The sequence below is a fragment of the Lissotriton vulgaris genome, chromosome 1_1 (assembly GCF_964263255.1).
Source record: "Lissotriton vulgaris chromosome 1_1, aLisVul1.2, whole genome shotgun sequence".
NCBI classification, from domain to species: domain Eukaryota; kingdom Metazoa; phylum Chordata; class Amphibia; order Caudata; family Salamandridae; genus Lissotriton; species Lissotriton vulgaris.
This window is the reverse complement of record NC_141685.1, coordinates 1799167865-1799184636: the sequence shown is the minus strand read 5'-3', so window position 1 is coordinate 1799184636 and position 16772 is coordinate 1799167865.

Here is a 16772-nt window from a genome sequence, read left to right as displayed (position 1 = left end):
GAAGCACAAGAGCATTACGCACAGGCCAGAGTGGATAATGTTAATATGCAACAAGCAATTAGGGATGTCACAGCCAAGATGGGGGCAATAACAAATGATATATCTGAATTACAACAAAGAGTCACAGACACAGAAGAAGTAATCACTTCAGTAGCCAGCTCATTGCAATCACATGACACACAGCTAAGTGCCCTGCAGTCAAAAGCAGAAGATATGGAGAATTGGCAACGCCGTAATAACCAAAGGGTATTCAGAGTACTTGAGGGTCAGGCGGCTGAGACACCGGGCATTTGTAGTCCAGCTATTTCAAAAGGCTTTCCCTGATCTTGCAGATTGAGACTGGAACTGCCAGCTACAACGCGTGCACAGACTACCAATGGGGGGCTTAAGCAGGGGAGCTCTGATCTGTTGTGTTGTGTACATGATCTGGCGCCAGGACGCCCCTTTGCTGGGGCAGCTGTTGCGCCTAATAAATGTTATTAACAGAACATAACATAACTCTATACCCCCGACCGCTGCTGATATTTTTTTGTCATTTTCTACTGAGGAAAGCTATATCTCTGAAAGCCCGCTCCAGCTCTCCGGTGAATGCAGATTCTTTGTCTATTTTTATGAGATCCGATCTATGCAGAGCCACTATAGATAGACGCTGGAGACTAAGACCGCAAATAGACCCGCTAAAAGCTGAAGGGGTGCACATTTTTCTACAAGAGCCTGCATGGTTAAAGGTTGTCCAAGGAGGGCAATCTCACTTTTTTCATACTGAGCAGGAGGCAAAGCAAGCATTATATAGATGGTAGTCAGAGGCTGTAGCCACAAAGACCTAGAGACAGTCTGTCTGCAGGCAGGCATGGAGCTAGTTATACACGCAGGGCAATTGCTGCTATGGACTTTTTGATATGTTTCATCATGTTCATTGGTTGTCTGTTTGTATTTACCATTTTTATCTCTTCTTTCTTTTATTTCCTAGCTATCTAAAGTACAGGGTTATGGTGGTGTGTGGGGGTCAATGAAGGTGGATGCATTTCCACTGCTGCCCATTCAACGGCTGCGTACAAAGAGGGTATATTCCTCTGGTACAATACAGGCGGGGTGGGCACGCAGAGAAGGGGGTGGAGGGGGAGGCGGAGGGAGCAGGTTAAAAAAACATGTGTCAGAAGGAATACAATGAAACACAGAGAAAGAGTGACATCAGATGTGAACAGGGAAGGCAGAAAATCAAATGGAGGGAATAAATACAACAAGTGGGAGGGGAGAAAGATTTTGGCATATACAAACTTAAGAGGCATAAATTGTATCTATTATGTTGCAGATAAGATGTATGGCTTGGAGCGTAGCTGGCCTGAATAATGGAATAAAGAGACAACTTGTTAGGGAAGGATTGAAAATGCAGAGACCTCAGATTGTGTTACTCACAGAGACACACTTAGCTTATAAGGATCATGGCTTACTCAGACATTTGGTGTATCAGACAATTAAATGTACGACACAGAATGCCTCTATAAGGGGGACAGCTATATTAGTGGATAAAAAGTTTGACTACAGAACCATTAAGGCTTTAGCTGATCAATGGGGGATATGGGCACTAGCGCATTTGGCGATAAAGGGAATGAAATATATTTTTTGCATAGTATATGGGCCTAATGTTGATGAACCTATGATTTTTGATTTCTTAAATATAGAATTGTTGGACTGGAAAGGGGTTTGTCTGATTCTGGGGGATTTTAATTGTGTAATGGATTACTCCATTGACTCAACGAACAGAGCAGCTACTACAAGAATGGGGAAAGTCAGATCCACAATACTAGAAATAGGGCAAATACATGGTTTAAAGGACGCATGGCGACAACTTTATCCAATTATCCCTGGATATACATATTATTTTGCCCTGCACAAGCAGTATTCTAGAATTGACATGGCATAGGAATCATAGAAAATCATGGATTCGGCAGATATAGAAGTGGGTCCCAGAACAACTTCTGACCATAATCCCATTTTGCTATCTTTTAAAATTGAAGTGGGTCATAATTCAGTTAGGGCGTTACTTGCTTACATATAGAAAGTACGTAGCTGCTGCTTATAAACAGCTTGAAGATTTTTTTATAGGTAATACAGAGACAGCTTCTCCCATATTGGTATGGGTTGCCACGAAGGCATTTATAAGTGGGGTTACCCAACAGTATATTTTACAACAGAATAAGGAGCGGGACAATTCAAATATAACAGCTATGCAAATATCACTAGCGGCTGAGATACAACATGCAGAAGAGGTCCAACAGCGATCTAGTGACCAAAATAAATTGTATATGTCTTTGGTAAATGCAAGGATAGTCATGAGTCGTTCATTAAGAGAGAAATTTGCTGTGAGTTTTAATAAGATGCGGTTCTCACAAAATGAATATGGTGAACGAATCGGGAAAGTTCTAGCTCATCAAATAGCTGACAGCAGGGCAAAAACTAGGATAAAGACTATAATGGGGACAAATGGAATATTACTTACATCACTGCAGGCAATTCTCGGAGTTCTATAAAAAATTATTTTCGATGCTGAAAAGGCTTTTGATAGAGTGGCCTGGAGGTATCTGTGGGCCACACTTATAGCCTTTGAATTTGGAGGGAAATTTTGTAAATGGGTACGAGCTCTGAATAATACACCTCAGGCAAAACTGCTTAATCTAGGCTTACAATCTGCACCTTTCTTTATATATGGTACACAGACAAAATATCGAGTTTTAAATTTCGATATACAATTATATCGAAGTTTAAATATCGATGGGACATAATATAGAAGGTAAGTAATATCGACAGTCTTAATATCGATATTAGTATGATATTAGTAATATCGAAGTTTTAAATATCGATGCCAATAATATCGAAATAAATAATTTCGATGTTACTAATATCAATTTTTAAATAAATTTTGTGTATATTATATTGTATTTATTATGTTTTATTATTTATTTTTAATGTAATTTAATTAAATATTGTCTTTTAATACTGTAGCGGGTTGTGTGTTTATAGGGGAATAGGGTGGGAAGTAATTTAATTATGTTAAATTAATTATTAATTAGTAGGAATTATTAATTAATTAATTGAGAATTCATTTTTAATTAATTTTAATTAATTGATTAATTGATTAATATGTTCTGTAGCGGGTTATGGGTTTATAGGGGAATAGGGTGGAAGTAATTTAATAATAATTAATTAATTAATATATGTTTGTAAATATTTTTAATTAATAATTAATTGGTAATTAATTAATATTAATTAGTTAATTAATTAATATAATTTTGTCCATATTTTTAATTATTAATTAGTTGGTAATTAATTAATATTAATTCGTTAATTACATTAATTAGAGTAATTTTTTTATATATATAATTTTTTGTTATTCTTAATTAATTAATTGGGAAAAAAGAATATTAATTAATAAATTAAATTAATTACAGCTAATGTGCTAATATATTTACTTTATTGTTATTGTTAATTAATAATTGATTGGTAATTAAATAATAATAATTAATTTTGGGTAAAGGAGTATTTTTAGGGTTCAGGGTCAGTTTTCAGTTTTTGGGTAAAGGGGTATTTTTAGGGTTCAGGGTCAGTTTTCAGTTCTTGGGTAAAGGGGTATTTTTTGGGTTCAGGGTCAGTTTTCAGTTCTTGGGTAAAGGGGTATTTTTAGGGTTCAGGGTCAGTTTTCAGTTTTTGGGTAAAGGGGTATTTTTAGGGTTCAGGGTCAGTTTTCAGTTTTTAGGTAAAGGGGTATTTTTAGGGTTCAGGGTCAGTTTTCAGTTCTTGGGTAAAGGGGTATTTTTTGGGTTCAGGGTCAGTTTTCAGTTCTTGGGTAAAGGGGTATTTTTTGGGTTCAGGGTCAGTTTTCAGTTTTTGGGTAAAGGGGTATTTTTAGGGTTCAGGGTCAGTTTTCGGTTTTTGGCTAAAGGGGTATTTTTAGGGTTCAGGGTCAGTTTGGGGTTTTTGGGGTACAGGGATATTTTTAGGGTTCAGGGTCAGTTTTGGGTTTTTGGGGTACAGGCGTACAGGGTAAAAATTAAATAAATGTAAATTAAATCAATTAAATGAAATTAAAAAAAATAAAATTACATTAAATTATTAAGTGTTTAATTTATTTTAAATGTATATGTATTAGTTTTAATTTTTTAATTATGTTTTAATATTTTTATTTAATGTTTGTAAAATTATATGTATTTTAAAATTATTTTTACATTATTATTGATACGTGTAAAAAACGATATTTTTAATTTCGATATTTTTGTACTACGATATTAATTTTTCGATATTTTTGTACTTACCTTTATGAAGATATGATTTCGATATTTTTGATTTCGATATTTTTGTGCCGATAATTTTGTATGTAGATATTTTGTCTGTCAATATTATGTCAGACATTCTTTATATATAGCTGCACTAGATAAGGATGCATTTATGCCCCCTGTTGTTTGCTCTTTATATTGAGCCATTCATCCGAGCCCTACATTTTAACACACAAATTGCACCACAGGTATCAAGAGAAAGTCAGCTAAAGGTAACTGCTTGCGCAGACGATGTAGCAGTTTTTACTACTGACCCAGAAGCAGTGATTAGCTGTGTAGAAGTGGAAGCAAGAAAATGTGGTCTTCTGTCAGGCGACAAGCTGAATATTCAAAAAACGCAAATGATTCTTAATTTTCACCCTGCTAGACATAGCATGAGTGTGTTCAGTAGCTACATATCTGGGGGTGCGTATCTCAGTGCAGATTGACCATATACACATCCTGAATAATGAGCCTCTGTTAGAAAGGACGACTAAAAGATTGAAAAGCTTGCACAAGCTACCTATTGGTTTAATAGGGAGGTGTAATATCATCAAAATGGAGGTATTTTCTAAGTTTTTATACCTGTTTCAATCAATTCCTCTCCTTGTTTCTAATGTTTTCTTTAGGAAATTAGAAGGTGCATTGGGTAGTTTTATTTGGGGCTACAAAAAAGCAAGACGTGCAATAGATTTATTGAAACATCCATATAATAAAGGTGTCCTGGGGTTCCCACATTTTAAAATGTATTTTCGGGCCGAATTTGCGAGTCGTCTTCACAGCCTTTTGGATTCTGATAACCAAGACTTCTTCCACCAATTGGTTTTGGGACCTGAATGTCGAATGTTTTGTGTAAAACTAACAACCCCAATTATTATAAACAGATCAGGTTTAAGACTATTAGAGACCATGTGAATATATGGCAAACCTTGTCTGTTAAATTCAATCTGTAATTTTTTCATGATAAACTACCATCATGGGGTAATCCCATGTTACCAAAGGTGTTCCATGACACTGCCAGCAGGCGATGGACAAGGTATGAGGTGAACTGTATGGCTGTATTTGATTGAGGACATTTGAGAACTTGCAACTTCTTTATAAGCTCCGGGATAAGATGTATTTTAAGTATCTCCAAATTAGAGATCATCTAGCAGGATGTATCAGTGTCTTAGCAACTTTAGACAGAATGGGTTTCAAAAGTTAGTGGCAAGATGGGCTAAGACTCTGGGGATAAATGTTGCTCCTAAAACTATTAAGCGGGCATTAGGAATGGTAGAAGAATCAGTTCATTTTGTTAACTTAAGATTGCAGCAAATTCGCACAATCTGCATGCTTTATTATACCCCAGAGAAGATTGCTAGTTGGGCTGGGGGTGTCGGAGAGGATAGGAAAAAATCCCCTAAATGCGGATGTACTCTGCAGACATAGTGCATATGTTTGCTACCTGCCCAGAGCTGAAGGTATTTTGGCAGCTGATAGCTCAGGTGCTAAGACAACGAACAGGGGCAGATTTCACTCCCACAGTCATGGAAATCATGTTGGGCTATGAGGAAGAGAGCCAAGGTTTGAAGCGACTCATCACAATCTTACTGGTTGTTCACAATCTTACTGGTTGCCGCCTGACTCACCATCGCTAGGGCTTGGATATCTCCAAAACCTTCAACCATAAGTGAAGGGTGGGTTATAGCAAGGGAAACGTACGAAATGGAAAAAGCACTAGCTCGAGTGAGAGGAACTCGCTCTATGGTAAACCTGGACACTATATGGAGACCCTTGGAATTAGATATTTAAAGTGAAGCGATGAGATTGGCATTGGCATTGTCATGCACGTTTTTTATGTTTTATATGTTTTGACCATCCTTAATAATGAAACATTTGTCTTCTTTATTTCTGGAATGAGGTTTACTTGCTGACAATAAAAAATATATATATATAAAAAAAAAGGAACGTACCACAATTCCTAAAATTATACTGGTACCACCAATAAATGATTTATGTTGTGACTAAAGTAATATATCGACTCCTTTTTGGGACCTTCAATGCTTTGCATACACTACAATGCATTTCAATAGGGACCATGTCACTGAGTCCTGTAATGTTGTTCATGTGATGGTCAGCCAATCAAGGGAGAGAGTCCTTTGGAACCCCCTTCCAAATGCCTCTTAGGGTCTGTGTTTACTCATCTTGCCCCAGACATATTTTGTAATTCATTTTCATTATGCAGGGACCATATCCTGGGTCCTTGAAAGACTGCCACAACATATTGCTCATGTTGTGGCTAGCCAAGCAGGATAGACTATCCTCCTTTAAAGTGTTGAATCAGAGCATATGTGGACACCAAAAGTCCAGTTCACTATCTTTTTTACCACTTCATGACCACCGCATGCACCGCTTTAAATATAAATGATTGGACAAATTTATAAAATTTACAAAAAAGCACACTTTCAGAGTATAGTTCTAACTTTTTTCCAACATTTTCCAACTTTTAAATATTTCAGTTCAGCATTTTTTTTGTATCAATTCCCATAATTTCCCATGGAAATTAAACTTGACAAAACCTTACTCTTTGTTGGTTTTGAGAAAATATTTTTAGCAGTAGAATGCCTAAAAAACTAAGAATATCAAATCTGTTGATACACAGTGTCATACATTGTATATAGTTAACATGAAAGTTGGCTTTGACAATCTTACAAACAGGGTTGAGGAGGCACAACAAATTATTGCTGAGAATTTCAAGCAACTTAGAGATGCTGTATCAAATTACTGAAAAACAGACTGGTGATTTATTTGAGTATTTTCCATCAATCTCTTGGGTTAGAAATGAATGTGTCATGGCACCTTTTTAGGTCGAAGGCCTAAAAGGCTGCGCTTGCGCAGTCTTAGGCCGGAGATTTAATGAGTCTGAGTAGCGGTGAATGTCCCGCCTCCGTGCCCCCTCTCTCCTTCATTGGCTGGCTTCCTAAACGGAGGCCAGCCATTGGAGGAGAGATGCGTCACTCCAAACAAGCTCCGTCCTTTTCGGATTTGGGGGCGTAATTTTTGATGTTCTTTAGACAGTGACGTTGCCTGTCACTCAGAACATCAAAAACACGCCCCCAAGTCCGAAATTTGCCGAAGGATCCTAAATGCCATTTTCCCTTGATCGTCTCTGCGAGAAGTCGCTGTTACAAAGCTCTTTGAACGGGTGAGTCTTTTGTTTTTTATCCCATTTTGTTTTTTTAGGCTAATCTTATGTTTTTTATCTCATTTGTAGGTCCAACATGGCCCGTGGCGTCTTCCTGCAGCGATGTGCACCGCTGTGCACGGAGCGCTTCAGACGGGTATGTATGTTGGTGTTTTTTCCGTGTAAAAGTAAGCCATTTTGTTTTTTTAGGCTAATCTTATGTTTTTTATCTCATTTGTAGGTCCAACATGGCCCGTGGCGTCTTCCTGCAGCGATGTGCACCGCTGTGGACGGAGCGCTTCAGACGGGTATGTATGTTGCTGTTGTTTCCGTGTAAAAGTAAGCCATTTTGTTTTTTTAGGCTAATCTTATGTTTTTTATCTCATTTGTAGGTCCAACATGGCCCGTGGCGTCTTCCTGCAGCGATGTGCACCGCTGTGGACGGAGCGCTTCAGACGGGTATGTATGTTGCTGTTGTTTCCGTGTAAAAGTAAGCCATTTTGTTTTTTTAGGCTAATCTTATGTTTCTTATCTCTTTTGTAGGTCCAACATGGCCCGTGGCGTCTTCCTGCAGCGATGTGCACCGCTGTGCACGGAGCGCTTCAGACGGGTATGTATGTTGCTGTTGTTTCCGTCTAAAAGTAAGCCATTTTGTTTTTTTAGGCTAATCTTATGTTTTTTATCTCATTTGTAGGTCCAACATGGCCCGTGGCGTCTTCCTGCAGCGATGTGCACCGCTGTGCACGGAGCGCTTCAGACGGGTATGTATGTTGGTGTTTTTTCCGTGTAAAAGTAAGCCATTTTGTTTTTTTAGGCTAATCTTATGTTTTTTATCTCATTTGTAGGTCCAACATGGCCCGTGGCGTCTTCCTGCAGCGATGTGCACCGCTGTGGACGGAGCGCTTCAGACGGGTATGTATGTTGCTGTTGTTTCCGTGTAAAAGTAAGCCATTTTGTTTTTTTAGGCTAATCTTATGTTTTTTATCTCATTTGTAGGTCCAACATGGCCCGTGGCGTCTTCCTGCAGCGATGTGCACCGCTGTGGACGGAGCGCTTCAGACGGGTATGTATGTTGCTGTTGTTTCCGTGTAAAAGTAAGCCATTTTGTTTTTTTAGGCTAATCTTATGTTTCTTATCTCTTTTGTAGGTCCAACATGGCCCGTGGCGTCTTCCTGCAGCGATGTGCACCGCTGTGCACGGAGCGCTTCAGACGGGTATGTATGTTGCTGTTGTTTCCGTCTAAAAGTAAGCCATTTTGTTTTTTTAGGCTAATCTTATGTTTTTTATCTCATTTGTAGGTCCAACATGGCCCGTGGCGTCTTCCTGCAGCGATGTGCACCGCTGTGCACGGAGCGCTTCAGACGGGTATGTATGTTGGTGTTTTTTCCGTGTAAAAGTAAGCCATTTTGTTTTTTTAGGCTAATGTTACGTTTTTTATCTCATTTGTAGGTCCAACATGGCCCGTGGCGTCTTCCTGCAGCGATGTGCACCGCTGTGGACGGAGCGCTTCAGACGGGTATGTATGTTGCTGTTGTTTCCGTGTAAAAGTAAGCCATTTTGTTTTTTTAGGCTAATCTTATTTTTTTTATCTCATTTGTAGGTCCAACATGGCCCGTGGCGTCTTCCTGCAGCGATGTGCACCGCTGTGCACGGAGTGGTTCCGACCCGCGGCTCTTTTGCAGATTGAGGTGAGCTATCTTTTCAATGTTAATAATCTTATGTTTCTTATCTTTTTTGTAGGTCCAACATGGCCCGTGGCGTCTTCCTGCAGCGATGTGCACCGCTGTGCACGGAGCGCTTCAGACGGGTATGTATGTTGCTGTTGTTTCCGTGTAAAAGTAAGCCATTTTGTTTTTTTAGGCTAATCTTATGTTTCTTATCTCTTTTGTAGGTCCAACATGGCCCGTGGCGTCTTCCTGCAGCGATGTGCACCGCTGTGCACGGAGCGCTTCAGACGGGTATGTATGTTGGTGTTTTTTCCGTGTAAAAGTAAGCCATTTTGTTTTTTTAGGCTAATCTTATTTTTTTTATCTCATTTGTAGGTCCAACATGGCCCGTGGCGTCTTCCTGCAGCTATGTGCACCGCTGTGCACGGAGTGGTTCCGACCCGCGGCTCTTTTGCAGATTGAGGTGAGCTATCTTTTCAATTTTAATAATCTTATGTTTCTTATCTTTTTTGTAGGTCCAACATGGCCCGTGGCGTCTTCCTGCAGCGATGTGCACCGCTGTGCACGGAGTGGTTCCGACCCGCGGCTCTTTTGCAGATTGAGGTGAGCTATCTTTTTAATGTTAATAATCTTATGTTTCTTATCTTTTTTGTAGGTCCAACATGGCCCGTGGTGTCTTCCTGCAGCGATGTGCACCGCTGTGCATGGAGTGGTTCCGACCCGCGGCTCTTTTGCAGATTGAGGTGAGCTATCTTTTCAATGTTAATAATCTTATGTTTCTTATCTTTTTTGTAGGTCCAACATGGCCCGTGGCGTCTTCCTGCAGCGATGTGCACCGCTGTGCACGGAGTGGTTCCGACCCGCGGCTCTTTTGCAGATTGAGGTGAGCTATCTTTTCAATGTTAATAATCTTATGTTTCTTATCTTTTTTGTAGGTCCAACATGGCCCGTGGCGTCTTCCTGCAGCGATGTGCACCGCTGTGCACGGAGTGGTTCCGACCCGCGGCTCTTTTGCAGATTGAGGTGAGCTATCTTTTCAATGTTAATAATCTTATGTTTCTTATCTTTTTTGTAGGTCCAACATGGCCCGTGGCGTCTTCCTGCAGCGATGTGCACCGCTGTGCACGGAGTGGTTCCGACCCGCGGCTCTTTTGCAGATTGAGGTGAGCTATCTTTTTAATGTTAATAATCTTATGTTTCTTATCTTTTTTGTAGGTCCAACATGGCCCGTGGTGTCTTCCTGCAGCGATGTGCACCGCTGTGCACGGAGTGGTTCCGACCCGCGGCTCTTTTGCAGATTGAGGTGAGCTATCTTTTCAATGTTAATAATCTTCTGTTTCTTATCTTTTTTGTAGGTCCAACATGGCCCGTGGTGTCTTCCTGCAGCGATGTGCACCGCTGTGCACGGAGTGGTTCCGACCCGCGGCTCTTTTGCAGATTGAGGTGAGCTATCTTTTCAATGTTAATAATCTTATGTTTCTTATCTTTTTTGTAGGTCCAACATGGCCCGTGGCGTCTTCCTGCAGCGATGTGCACCGCTGTGCACGGAGTGGTTCCGACCCGCGGCTCTTTTGCAGATTAAGGTGAGCTATCTTTTCAATGTTAATAATCTTATGTTTCTTATCTTTTTTGTAGGTCCAACATGGCCCGTGGCGTCTTCCTGCAGCGATGTGCACCGCTGTGCACGGAGTGGTTCCGACCCGCGGCTCTTTTGCAGATTGAGGTGAGCTATCTTTTCAATGTTAATAATCTTATGTTTCTTATCTTTTTTGTAGGTCCAACATGGCCCGTGGCGTCTTCCTGCAGCGATGTGCACCGCTGTGCACGGAGTGGTTCCGACCCGCGGCTCCTGCGACAGAAAAGTAAGTTATTTCTCTAAAAATATTTTTATCTCCCTTTTTTTATGATATTGATATTTATTGTATTGCCTAATAGCTGTCATTTAATTTGTAAAAAAAATGTTTGCGATATTTACATTTTTTATTTCTTTGACGAAAGTGCTATTAATAATTGAATAGGGGGAGTACTTGATTTTAATACGGCATGGGCGGGGCACGTTTATTCACGTTAACGTCATTTCCCGATCTCGTCTGGAAAGTTCGACAGGTAAGCGAGCAACTTTTGTCTGTTGATGTAATGTATTAATTATTTATTGTTACATCTACGGTTTTCATTTACAGGTAAGCCAGGTTTGTTTGTTTTTTACGGTTCATCTTATGTTTCCGTCGAGACTAAGCGAGCAACTTTTGTCTGTTGATGTAATGTATTCATTATTTATTGTTACATCTACCGTTTCCATTTACAGGTAAGCCATGTTTTTTTTTTTTTAGGCTCATTTTATGTTTTTATCTTTTTTCTAGCTCCAACATGGTCCGTGGAGACTCCCTGCAGCCGCACGCAGTTTTTCAGACAGGTATGTATGTTTTTTTTTGTTTAGCATCCAAGTAAGGCATCTTTTTATAGTAGCTAATGTTATGTTTTTTCTCTTATGTTTAGGTATAACATGGTTGATGTATGTTATTGTTGTTTTCCTTTACAGGTGGCATCTTTTTATAGTAGCTAATGTTATGTTTTTTCTCTTATGTTTAGGTATAACATGGTTGATGTATGTTATTGTTGTTTTCCTTTACAGGTAAACCAGTTTTTGTTTCTTCGGCTAATCTTATGTTTCTTTTCTTTTTTCTATGTTTAACATGGTCCCTGGATTCTTCCTGCAGCCATGTGCACCGGTAAGCACGGAGTAATTCCGATCCGAGGCTCCTGCGACATACAGGTACGTTATTACAGGTACGTTATTTGTTTAGAAATATTTGTATCTACCTTTTCATTATATTGTGTGTTATTTATTGTATTAAATGATAACTGTTATTTCATTTGGCAAAAATGTTTTTGCGATATTTCTACTGTATTTGTTTGACGAAAGTGCGATTAATAAATGAATACGGGGAGTACTTGATTTTAATACGGCATGGGCGGGGCACGTTGCGTTAACGTCATTTCCTGATATCTTCTCGAAAGTCCTACAGGTAAGAGAGCAACTTTTGTCTGATGTCATGTTTAACATATTTTTAGTTAGATGTACTGTTTTCCTTTACAGGTAACCCAGGTTTAGTTTTTGAGGCTAATTTTATGTTTTTTTTCTTTTTTCTAGGTCCTACATGGCCCGTGACGTCACCCTGCAGGGATGTGCACCGCTGTGCACGGAGTTGTTCCGATCCGAGGCTCTTTTGCAGTTTGAGGTCAGCTATATTTTCTATTGCAATAATCTTATGTTTGTTTCTGTCTTTTGTAGGTTCCACATGGTCCGTGGCGTCTCCCTGCAGACAGGTATGTATGTTTTTGGTTTTTTTAGCATCCAAGTAAGGCATCTTTGTATTGTAGCTAATGTTATGTTTTTTCTCTTATGTTTAGGTCTAACATGGTCAATGTATGTTGTTGTTGTTTTCCTTTACAAGTAAGCCAGGTTTGTTTTTTTAGGCTAATGTTATGTTTCTTTTCTTTTTTCTAGGTCTAACATGGCCGGTGGCGTCGCCCTGCAGCGATGTGCACCGCTGTGCATGGAGCGGTTTCGATCCGAGGCTCCTGCGACATAAAATGCTGTTGTTTCCGTGTAAAAGTAAGCCATTTTTTTTTTTTTGGCTAATCTTATGTTTTTTATCGTTTTTGTAGGTCCAACATGGCCCGTGGCGTCTTCCTGCAGCGATGTGCACCGCTGTGCACGGAGTGGTTCCGACCCGCGGCTCCTGCGACAGAAAAGTACGTTATTTCTTTAATAATATTTTTATCTCCCTTTTTTTATGATATTGTTATTTATTGTATTGCCTAATACCTGTCATTTAATTTGTTAAAAAAAATGTTTGCGATATTTACATTTTTTATTTCTTTGACGAAAGTGCTATTAATAATTGAATAGGGGGAGTACTTGATTTTAATACGGCATGGGCGGGGCACGTTTATTCACGTTAACGTCATTTCCCGATCTCGTCTGGAAAGTTCGACAGGTAAGCGAGCAACTTTTGTCTGTTGATGTAATGTATTAATTATTTATTGTTACATCTACGGTTTTCATTTACAGGTAAGCCAGGTTTGTTTGATTTTTAGGGTTCATCTTATGTTTCCGTCGAGACTAAGCGAGCAACTTTTGTCTGTTGATGTAATGTATTAATTATTTATTGTTACATCTACCGTTTCCATTTACAGGTAAGCCATGTTTTTTTTTTTTAGGCTCATTTTATGTTTTTATCTTTTTTCTAGCTCCAACATGGTCCGTGGAGACTCCCTGCAGCCGCACGCAGTTTTTCAGACAGGTATGTATGTTTTTTTTTGTTTAGCATCCAAGTAAGGCATCTTTTTATAGTAGCTAATGTTATGTTTTTTCTCTTATGTTTAGGTATAACATGGTTGATGTATGTTATTGTTGTTTTCCTTTACAGGTAAACCAGTTTTTGTTTCTTAGGCTAATCTTATGTTTCTTTTCTTTTTTCTATGTTTAACATGGTCCCTGGATTCTTCCTGCAGCCATGTGCACCGCTAAGCACGGAGTAATTCCGATCCGAGGCTCCTGCGACATACAGGTACGTTATTACAGGTACGTTATTTGTTTAGAAATATTTGTATCTACCTTTTCATTATATTGTGTGTTATTTATTGTATTAAATGATAACTGTTATTTCATTTGGTAAAAATGTTTTTGCGATATTTCTACTTTATTTGTTTGACGAAAGTGCGATTAATAAATGAATACGGGGAGTACTTGATTTTAATACGGCATGGGCGTGGCACGTTGCGTTAACGTCATTTCCTGATATATTCTCGAAAGTCCTACAGGTAAGAGAGCAACTTTTGTCTGATGTCATGTTTAACATATTTTTAGTTAGATGTACTGTTTTCCTTTACAGGTAACCCAGGTTTAGTTTTTTCGGCTAATTTTATGTTTTTTTTCTTTTTTCTAGGTCCTACATGGCCCGTGACGTCACCCTGCAGGGATGTGCACCGCTGTGCACGGAGTTGTTCCGATCCGAGGCTCTTTTGCAGTTTGAGGTCAGCTATATTTTCTATTGCAATAATCTTATGTTTGTTTCTGTCTTTTGTAGGTTCCACATGGTCCGTGGCGTCTCCCTGCAGACAGGTATGTATGTTTTTGTTTTTTTTAGGATCCAAGTAAGGCATCTTTGTATTGTAGCTAATGTTATGTTTTTTCTCTTATGTTTAGGTCTAACATGGTCAATGTATGTTGTTGTTGTTTTCCTTTACAAGTAAGCCAGGTTTGTTTTTTTAGGCTAATGTTATGTTTCTTTTCTTTTTTCTAGGTCTAACATGGCCGGTGGCGTCGCCCTGCAGCGATGTGCACCGCTGTGCACGGAGCGGTTTCGATCCGAGGCTCCTGCGACATAAAATGCTGTTGTTTCCGTGTAAAAGTAAGCCATTTTGTTTTTTTAGGCTAATCTTATGTTTTTTATCTTTTTTGTAGGTCCAACATGGCCCGTGGCGTCTTCCTGCAGCGATGTGCACCGCTGTGCACGGAGTGGTTCCGACCCGCGGCTCGTTTGCAGATTGAGGTGAGCTATCTATTCAATTTTAATAATCTTATGTTTCTTATCTTTTTTGTAGGTCCAACATGGCCCGTGGCGTCTTCCTGCAGCGATGTGCACCGCTGTGCACGGAGTGGTTCCGACCCGCGGCTCTTTGCAGATTGAGGTGAGCTATCTTTTCAATGTTAATAATCTTATGTTTCTTTTTTTTTTTGTAGGTCCAACAAGGCCCGTGGCGTTTCCCTGCAGCCGATTGCACCACTGTGGACGAAGCTGTTCAGACGGGTATGTATGTTGCTGTTGTTTCCGTGTAAAAGTAAGCCATTTTGTTTATTTAGTCTAAAGTTATGTTTCTTATCTTTTTTGTAGGTCCAACATGGGCGTCTTAATGTAAGCCATTTTGTTTATTTAGGCTAAAGTTATGTTTCTTTTCTTTTTTGTAGGTCCAACATGGCCCGTGGCGTCTTCCTGCAGCGATGTGCACCGCTGTGCACGGAGTGGTTCCGACCCGCGGCTCTTTTGCAGATTGAGGTGAGCTATCTTTTCAATGTTAATAATCTTATGTTTCTTATCTTTTTTGTAGGTCCAACATGGCCCGTGGCGTCTTCCTGCAGCGATGTGCACCGCTGTGCACGGAGTGGTTCCGACCCGCGGCTCTTTTGCAGATTGAGGTGAGCTATCTTTTCAATGTTAATAATCTTATGTTTCTTATCTTTTTTGTAGGTCCAACATGGCCCGTGGCGTCTTCCTGCAGCGATGTGCACCGCTGTGCACGGGGTGGTTCCGACCCGCGGCTCTTTGCAGATTGAGGTGAGCTATCTTTTCAATGTTAATAATCTTATGTTTCTTATCTTTTTTGTAGGTCCAACAAGGCCCGTGGCGTTTCCCTGCAGCCGATTGCACCACTGTGGACGAAGCTGTTCAGACGGGTATGTATGTTGCTGTTTTTTCCGTGTAAAAGTAAGCCATTTTGTTTATTTAGGCTAAAGTTATGTTTCTTATCTTTTTTGTAGGTCCAACATGGGCGTCTTAATGTAAGCCATTTTGTTTATTTAGGCTAAAGTTATGTTTCTTATCTTTTTTGTAGGTCCAACATGGGCGTCTTAATGTAAGCCATTTTGTTTATTTAGGCTAAAGTTATGTTTCTTATCTTTTTTGTAGGTCCAACATGGCCCGTGGCGTCTTCCTGCAGCGATGTGCACCGCTGTGCACGGAGTGGTTCCGACCCGCGGCTCTTTTGCAGATTGAGGTGAGCTATCTTTTCAATGTTAATAATCTTATGTTTCTTATCTTTTTTGTAGGTCCAACATGGCCCGTGGCGTCTTCCTGCAGCGATGTGCACCGCTGTGCACGGAGTGGTTCCGACCCGCGGCTCTTTTGCAGATTGAGGTGAGCTATCTTTTCAATGTTAATAATCTTATGTTTCTTATCTTTTTTGTAGGTCCAACATGGCCCGTGGCGTCTTCCTGCAGCGATGTGCACCGCTGTGCACGGGGTGGTTCCGACCCGCGGCTCTTTGCAGATTGAGGTGAGCTATCTTTTCAATGTTAATAATCTTATGTTTCTTATCTTTTTTGTAGGTCCAACAAGGCCCGTGGCGTTTCCCTGCAGCCGATTGCACCACTGTGGATGAAGCTGTTCAGACGGGTATGTATGTTGCTGTTGTTTCCGTGTAAAAGTAAGCCATTTTGTTTATTTTGCCTAATGTTATGTTTCTTATCTTTTTTGTAGGTCCAACATGGCCCGTGTCGTCTTCCTGCAGCGATGTGCACCGCTGTGCACGGAGTGGTTCCGACCCGCGGCTCTTTTGCAGATTGAGGTGAGCTATCTTTTCAATGTTAATAATCTTATGTTTCTTATCTTTTTTGTAGGTCCAACATGGCCCGTGGCGTCTTCCTGCAGCGATGTGCACCGCTGTGCACGGGGTGGTTCCGACCCGCGGCTCTTTGCAGATTGAGGTGAGCTATCTTTTCAATGTTAATAATCTTATGTTTCTTATCTTTTTTGTAGGTCCAACAAGGCCCGTGGCGTTTCCCTGCAGCCGATTGCACCACTGTGGACGAAGCTGTTCAGACGGGTATGTATGTTGCTGTTGTTTCCG